Below are 7742 nucleotides of genomic sequence, written 5' to 3'. Positions count from 1 at the left end.
TTCCTCTTTGGGGAAAAAAAAAAACAATAGCTTTTATGAGATCCATGCCTCAGGCAGCCCAGGATTTTCTCATATCTTTCTTCCTTCCCAAGCCTCTTCATTTCCTTTGGTGATTGCAAAGAGAAGAAGGGTTTGGGACATGGTGTTCTTGGGGGCCAGGCTAAGGGGCTGGACTTTTCTAACCATCCAGCGGAACTAAGAAAGAGCCTGGATTTTCCCTGGGATGTGATGCAGAAAGTAAGGGACATTCAATGGGGGCTGGGATAGATTTGGATACTTACCCATATGGGTACCAGGGCAAATTAAGTGGCTGGTGTGGGTAGGGGAGGATGGGAAAGGCTGATCCCAGGCTAATAGTCTCAGAGCCTGTGCCTTCAAGTCTTGAGTGCTGGGCAAAATGCCAGAGGTAGCAACCAATGAAACCGCTTACTGCCAGGATAGTGCTTTAAATCTTGCTCCACTGTAACTCCATCTAAGTCTTTCACCCTGGGCAAGTATGGCTGGGAGATGGCCTTAGTTAGTGTAATATAAGTTTGCTCTGTAGAAGAAAGAGGCTCTGGGGACCTTGAGAGCCTGAAGGGTAAGTCTAAGGCTCAACATATCAGAAATGAAGACAAAATTTCCAAACACTCCAAACTCCAATAGGAGGGTTTAATCTTATTTCATAATAGTTGTTTGTATTTGTACATGTACAGGTAAGAGAAAGATTCAGTGAATTTTAATCATTACTCAAGTTCGCTTAGCAGCTGGAAGGAAAGGAGGAGGCAGCCAGAGAGGACTGGTATTAAAAACGCAATTATACAGGACCAGTGAGATGACTAAGCCAGGAAAGGTGCTTACCATGTAAGCCTGCCAGGCCAGCTTGAGTTCCCAGAACCAATATAAAGATTGAAGAATCGAATTGCTGTTAGAAACATGTCCTGTGATTTCCACATATATGTTACCACATATGCACCCCACCCCCATCACGTACATGTAATAATAATAAAATACAAGTTTAAAAAAAAGCCTAGAAACTTCAATTATGCAGGTATAAATATAGGAAGTGAACTTCAAACTTCGGATTCTGGTTTCCGGTGTTTCCTATGGCCCTGCAGTTCACCTATCTGCTTTCCCAGGGGGGAATTTCACCTTTTGCAGCAGCAACTGCTGCTCCTCGCAGAATTTCCTTGTTAAATGAAAAAGAAGCAGGTGTTAAGACTGATTACCATCTTGTTGACTTGCAGATGAAAATAGAAAACCCGGTGTGGGGGGGTGGCATCTTCTAAGAAAAATGAGAACAACTGTTTGAAGTGGTATGCCAAGAATAAATGCAATACGGGGCATGGGGCATGGTGATACATGCCTGTGACCTCAGCACTTAGGAGGTGGAGGAGGAGGCTCAGGAGGTCAAGGCCAGCCTCTACTACACAAGAGTTGAAGGCCAGGGAGCTACAGGAGACCCTGTATCAAATCAAGCAAGCAAGGAAACTAACAAGCAAGCAAGCAACCAAACCACCCTAACCCAGGAGAATTTATTTCTAGATAAGGAAACCTTTCCTTCTGTCCCAGGGGACAATAGAGACCTATTCTCCCTTTGCCATGTGTGATTCCTTTTTCCAGAAACAGCAATCACAGACTCTGTTCCCACTGTTTACACACCAAGTCCTGTGCAAGGCTGCCCTTGGCCTGGATTTGTCTTTGGACAAGAGTAAGAATATTCACATAACGAGGTCAGCTCTGTCCTCCCACTTATAAGAGGAAATCTTTGCATAAGCACATAAACCTTCCACCCAATTTCCCATCATCCATTGCTTGCCATAGGCATTGGTGCCGGATGCAAGTGGGAAGCGAGAAGGCTGAGGTCAGTTTTACTCTTCAATAAGGACTGGGAAGCCAGAATCCCCTACTGTTCCACTTCAGATCCAAGAAGACTTCACATTTGGCAGCTCTTGCTTCACACAGCTGGCAGCTCCGTGGGGGAGAAGGGGTCTCTAAGAGGGCATAGATGCCTACTGCTAGGAGAAGGTGTACCTGGTGTCTTCATGTCAGTACTGTGGGTGCTAAAGATTCATGATCTCTGACAAGTTCCTACGAGGCTGGGCTGCTAGACCAGTGACCAAGGGCTGAGTCATGTCCACAGAGGAGTTTCTTTGTCACTAAAGCCTGTGGTTAAACCACCACCACACACAGCCTTATTGTGGACTTCCCTATGGAGATTTCCCAGCACCCTTGCCTTTGGTGGCAGCTCATCTATTGGCTGTAATTCTACCCTGAGCTTTCTTGTCACCAACACAGACGTGGGTTATTTGTAATCACCCAATCTTGGTACTTTGCTGTAGCAGCTGGACAGGCAAGATGCTCTCTCACCCAGTCAGAGATGTCTTCCTAATGACATCATTGTATTTTCTCCTCAGCTCTGGATTCTGGGAGCTACCCTGGTCCTAAGCAGGAGCTCTGAAGAAACCACAGTGGTGCTTTGTGGGTGTGGCTTCCAGATCATGAGACTGCTGGCCTTGCTGTGATCTAATACAATCTAATAGAGTGTGTGACACTCTAATACGTCTCTAGCTCCAACCTTCGTGCTCTAGCCCAGTGGTTCCCAACCTTCCTAATGCTGCGGGGCCTTTAATGCAGTTCTTCATATTGTGGTGACCCCAGCTATAAATAAAATTATTTTTGTTGCTATGTCATAACTGTAATTTTTCTATGGTTATAAATCATAATATAAAAATCTGATTTTAGGCCACCCTGTAAAAGGGTTGCGACCCACAGGTTGAGAGCCACTGCTCTAGCCCACGTAATGACTGAGATGCAGATGCTCAGTCCTTCATCTCATTGCCAGATTTCTGTTTTACTGACCTTCTGTACACTCTGGTGTTTTGCCAGCTCTCTCTCTGGGCCATATCCTGCCTATGCTGGGCAAGAGCTATTCTGATTATGTTCAGAGCGACCTTGGACATTTATTATCCCTCTGGGGTATCTAAAATCTCCATCCTAATCTTGGGGAAGAGTTTCTCTTCAACTGCCCCTTGCTGGCAAACTTCAGAAAAAAGAGAACGTGGTAACTAATGTTCTGTGATTCCATTTCCCTCAGACAACACCTCAGGACCAGGCAGAGGAGATTGTGTGGCCTTGCTTTCTAGTAGGCAGCAAACAGTGAGTGTGTGAAGGCCATGGCCTTGCTCCACATGCAGCGGTGCGGTGCTGTGTGAGGCTCTCACTGTGAAAGGTACTGTTTCATCTTTAATAAATTCTGCATTAGATTAAGCACATTCGAAGCCAAGTGACTTCATTTCTATTTCTGGCTTTCAGACATCGATGACAGTGGTGACCTCAGACTGTGGACAGGCAGGATTGTTTGAGAGTTGGCAACAGTGAAACGAACCTTATCTCCCTGGGAGACTCCTGGGTTACTTTGTTAATTATCATTATTGGTACTTTTACAATTCAAAATTTTCCTTTATTTCTGTTTTATGTGTATGGGTATTTTGCTGCATGTATATCTGTACACCATCTGTCTGTGGTACCCAGAAGAAGGTATTGGATTCCCTGATACTGGAGTCACAGTTGTGAGCTGTCTTATGGGTGCTGGGAACCAAAACTTGGTCCTCTGGAAAAGCAGCCAGTGTTCTTAACCATCATCGAGCCAGCTTTCCAGCCGTATTGTTAGCAATTTTGAGATAGGGTTTCATGAAGCCCAAGCAGGCCTCACATTCAATCTATAGCTAAGGGTGACTTAGAACTTTTGAGCTTCCTGCCCTCACCTCTCAAGTGCTGGGAGTTCAGTTGTTACCATCATATTTGATGCGAGTGATTGAACCTATGGTTTTATGTGTTGTACCTAAGTATTCTGAGGATGGAGCCACATGCCCAGTCCCTACCCCCATTTCTCCCCCCCCCCCCCGACCCCACTTTAGAAGAACTTCTGGCAGACTACTTTAGAAGAACTTCTGGCAGGGTTCACCTTGATGATGACACAGGAACCCTCTGGTCCTTGCCCTCAGTGCATTTTGACTCCTGGGCTTTTGTCACTATGAGCTTACATTTGAGCACTCCAGTTTTGTTACATCTTCTCAGTTTCTGGATCACTTTCCAAGCAGAGTTAGCACTCTCCCTGGTGGATGCCTATGGTCCCGCTGCTGCTGCTGCTGCTGCTGCTGCTGCGGAGTTGCCTGGATACAATGTTGCCTGTGGCTATGTGCTTCTATCCCGTCCTTCACCACAGAAAGGTATGACCCAAGCAAATGCTATCGTGATGGATAAAAACTTAAAGGCTGTCACATGAGCCCACAGGCGGCAGCCTCCTTCCCAGGCCCCTCTGGACCACCAGAATCTAGGTGCTAGCTGCCTACATAGGTAGGGAGAGGGGAGCTGAAGAATCATTCCTTAAACTGGGCTCCAATACAAGGAATGTGAAGGGAGAGAAATATTTGCAGGAGCTGGACAAAGAGGCTCAGATGTCAGGGACATGCCTCTGACAGTAGAAAACTTAGGCCCTGGAAGCCTATCTGGGTCAGATTGAGCCTCTCTTGGGACAGCACTCATGCTAACTAAATACTAATATCATGTGGTTGTAAGGAAGTGGGTACCAACACAGGAGACCTGGGGCACCTAAAGCACACACAGGAAGCAGGAAAGACCTTGTAGGTTGTTAGTCAGCAATCACCTTTATGTTCTAGTGTCCTTCTCTATAGACACAACTTTGGTATTAGGCCTGAGTTTAACTACAGGTTCCTCACAGGCCGCTAGGTCCCCTCACAAGTTATAGGGCATTCCTCCCAGTACATGGGAGAAGGCTTGCGTCAGCCAGACTGTAGCATGTCTTTGAGGAAGCTGTATAACCTAAGACACAGTGCCTGTGGAGGCCAGACGAAGGCTATGGATCCCCTGAAACTGGAGTTACATGTGGCCACAAGCCCCATGCAGGTACCAAGAATCAAATTTATGTCCTCTGCAAGAGCAGCCAGTGCTCTTAAATGTTGAGCCATTTATCCAGCCCCTTAATTTACTTTATTTTAAATGATGTGTATACGTGTGTATATAGCATACATATGTAAGCGCCCGAGGAAGCTGGAGGCAGTGGACGCCCAGGAGCTGGAGCTACAGGTTGTGAGCCTCTTGACCTGATGCTGGTGCTGGTAATAGAACTCACATCTTCTGGAAGAGTAATGGATCCTCTTCACTGCTGAGGCCATCTTTTGACTCACATCTCAGCCAACCAATCAAATAAACTGTTAGCAACTCTGCTATTAATTATTTTTTATTCTTTGAGAATTTCAAACATGTAAACAATGACATATGATCACACCCACTGTTTTCTCCCGTCAAATCCCCTCATAACCACCATCATAACCACCAACACATCCCCCTTCAAACTTGATGCCCCCTTTTCCCTTCCTCCTCCTTCACTTCTCTTCCTCATCAGCTTCTTCTAAAACCCACTAACTCTATTAGGGTTGCACATATGTGCACAGATGTGGGGCCATCCAAGGAGCATAGGAGACCAACCCATGGAAAATCCTCAAAGCTCAAGGAATAGCAACCCTCCTACTCTTTACCACCCCCAGCAGTTACCCACTGCCAGTCATCCCCCAGTAAGGAACGGAGCCCAGAAGTTTGGCTGGATTGATCTTGGTGCAAGTAACCAGAGCTTCTGTGTGCTCATCAGGCAAGAACCACGTTGAGTTCAGAAGACAGCATCTGGTGGCTCTCCTACCCAGCCTCAAGACCTTATAATTTTTGTCTCCTCCGTATTCTTTCTGTTTCTTCCCCCTTAATGCTTCCTGAGTCTCGGGGAGGGGGTGATTGAGAAAGATGTCCCATTTAGGATAAAGTCCTTACAGACTCTTATTCTTAGCACTTTGAACAGTTTTCAGACCTGCATTGCTGTCCACTGGGAGGGGGGGGAAGCTTCTCCGATCAAGGTTGACAGCAGCAGTCCAGGTCTATGGGTAGAAGCAATACATATATACATATTTAACAATATGATCACGAAATTCCCACCTATGAATCAAACCGCAAATCCAATCAGAAACCAGGTAGTCACCCCATAACAGTTGTGCCACAACCGTAACCAGTGAGGACACCTTGTGTGCAAGGTCAATATTATAGCATGCAGGAACCAGCACTGGGTAAGATCACTGATGGCCTTTTTATTGAAAATTATTTTATTTTATTTTATTTTAACCAGCAGCCTACATAGCATTTTCCAGCACTATAAAAGTTAGCCAGCAGGAAGAAGTTTCCTGGTCTGACTGATTTCTCTATTTCCTGTAGCCAGTATGTGGTGTCTTCATCAATGGGTGCTTAGCATGTAGTTGCCGTGTGGAAGCGAGAGTAATGACAATAGCTCGCATTGCTTTGGACAACATGGGCACTCCCTAGGAGGCATCCCATGCCCTGCGCTGTGATTTTTGTTTAATAACGCCTGTCTTCTGGAAGTTGCAGTGTCCACACAGGCTACTTCAGTTTGAACGCTATCCCTTAAGCTGCCTTTGGAAAAGAGCTTAGTAGTAGTGGTTTCCAGGGGGCTTCCCAGAAGTGCTCTCCCACTACTCCCTGCCTTCTGTACTCCCATCCCACTTAATCCTTTAGTTCCCGGCATCCCTCCCTCTTCTTTCATACATCATGTAGTCTATTGTTGGGAGCCGACTTTAAGCAGAAAGCGGCTAGAAAGCAGCTATCAACTTTGCAGCCATCTCGAGCCATATACCCTGATAGAGACTTGTTTTTCAACAGCCTACAACAGCTGAGCACACTCTGACAGACATCTTGTTTATCCCACATAGCTTGTTTTGCTGTTTAGTGACCCCAGCTGCATGGTGCACGTGGTAAAATGTCTTCACCTGTGTTCTCCTGCTTGTGCTTATAAATACCCAGGATTTCCTTGTAATATGAGTGAATAAGAGACAGTAAAGGAGACTTGACCACACACCCTGTCTTGTCTCCATTCTTCGAGTCTCTTGCCCCTCCACCCCCACTCTCTCTCTTGACCAGAGCACTTAGCCCCAAAGTGTGGGGCAGTGTGGACAGCAACATAGTAGCCCTAAAGCGTGGGGCAGTGCGGTCCCCAACATTAGTGGCTCCCAAAGTGTGGGGCCGCCAAGCGTGGAGAGGGCAGGCCACAACATTAGTGGCGCCCAGTGTGAGGCTTCAGTAAGCGGGATACAGTGAAGGACACCGCAGGAATTGGAAGTGGCCATCCTTGTTCCTGCGCTGGAGAACTAGTCGACTGATGGAGCTGGCTGAATTTTGAAGTGAAGCAAAGGTGATAACAGCGAGACCAGTAAGTTATAGTAATGAAAGTAAGTTATAGTAATGAAAATGGGGCAAGAAATAAGTGAGCAGAAACAGATGAAAAAGGCTTTAAAGACGAAAGGAGTAAATTGCAGGCTGCTCTGAGTCAAGAGGAGAAGTCAATATGAGAGGTCAACAGGAGGAGAATATAGTCTATGGGAGACAGTAAATGAGACTTGACCACACACCCTGTCTTGTCTCCATTCTTTGCGTCTCTCTCCCTTTATCCCCACTCTCTCTCTTGGCCAGAGCACTTAGCCCCAAAGCGTGGGACAGTGTGGACAACAACATAGTAGCCCCAAAGCGTGGGGCAGCGCAGTCCTCAACAGTCTACTCTCCCTACAATTATAGTTTTTAATTGAGTTGTGAGAGCGTATGCTTCCGTATGGCTTTTTCATAATCCCTCCTTCGGGTTAGCCCCTCCCCAACTCTCCCACACTCCTGTGTTCAGGTTAACCCCTCCC

The 7742-nt window shown here is 46.4% G+C and overlaps 1 long non-coding RNA gene across 1 annotated transcript; it reads left to right on the top strand.

Moving 5' to 3' along the window:
• Positions 1–1698: 1698 nt before the first annotated feature.
• LOC143441590 (uncharacterized) lies at positions 1699–5300 on the top strand. The gene is made up of 4 exons (XR_013109152.1): positions 1699–1843; positions 3077–3211; positions 4083–4211; positions 5027–5300. It is a non-coding gene; the product is annotated as an uncharacterized LOC143441590 (long non-coding RNA).
• The last annotated feature ends 2442 nt before the right edge of the window (positions 5301–7742 follow it).

This window comes from Arvicanthis niloticus, chromosome 3 (assembly GCF_011762505.2).
Source record: "Arvicanthis niloticus isolate mArvNil1 chromosome 3, mArvNil1.pat.X, whole genome shotgun sequence".
NCBI classification, from domain to species: domain Eukaryota; kingdom Metazoa; phylum Chordata; class Mammalia; order Rodentia; family Muridae; genus Arvicanthis; species Arvicanthis niloticus.
The sequence above is the reverse complement of the archived record's forward strand: the minus strand, read 5'-3'. Positions and strand labels throughout refer to the sequence as shown.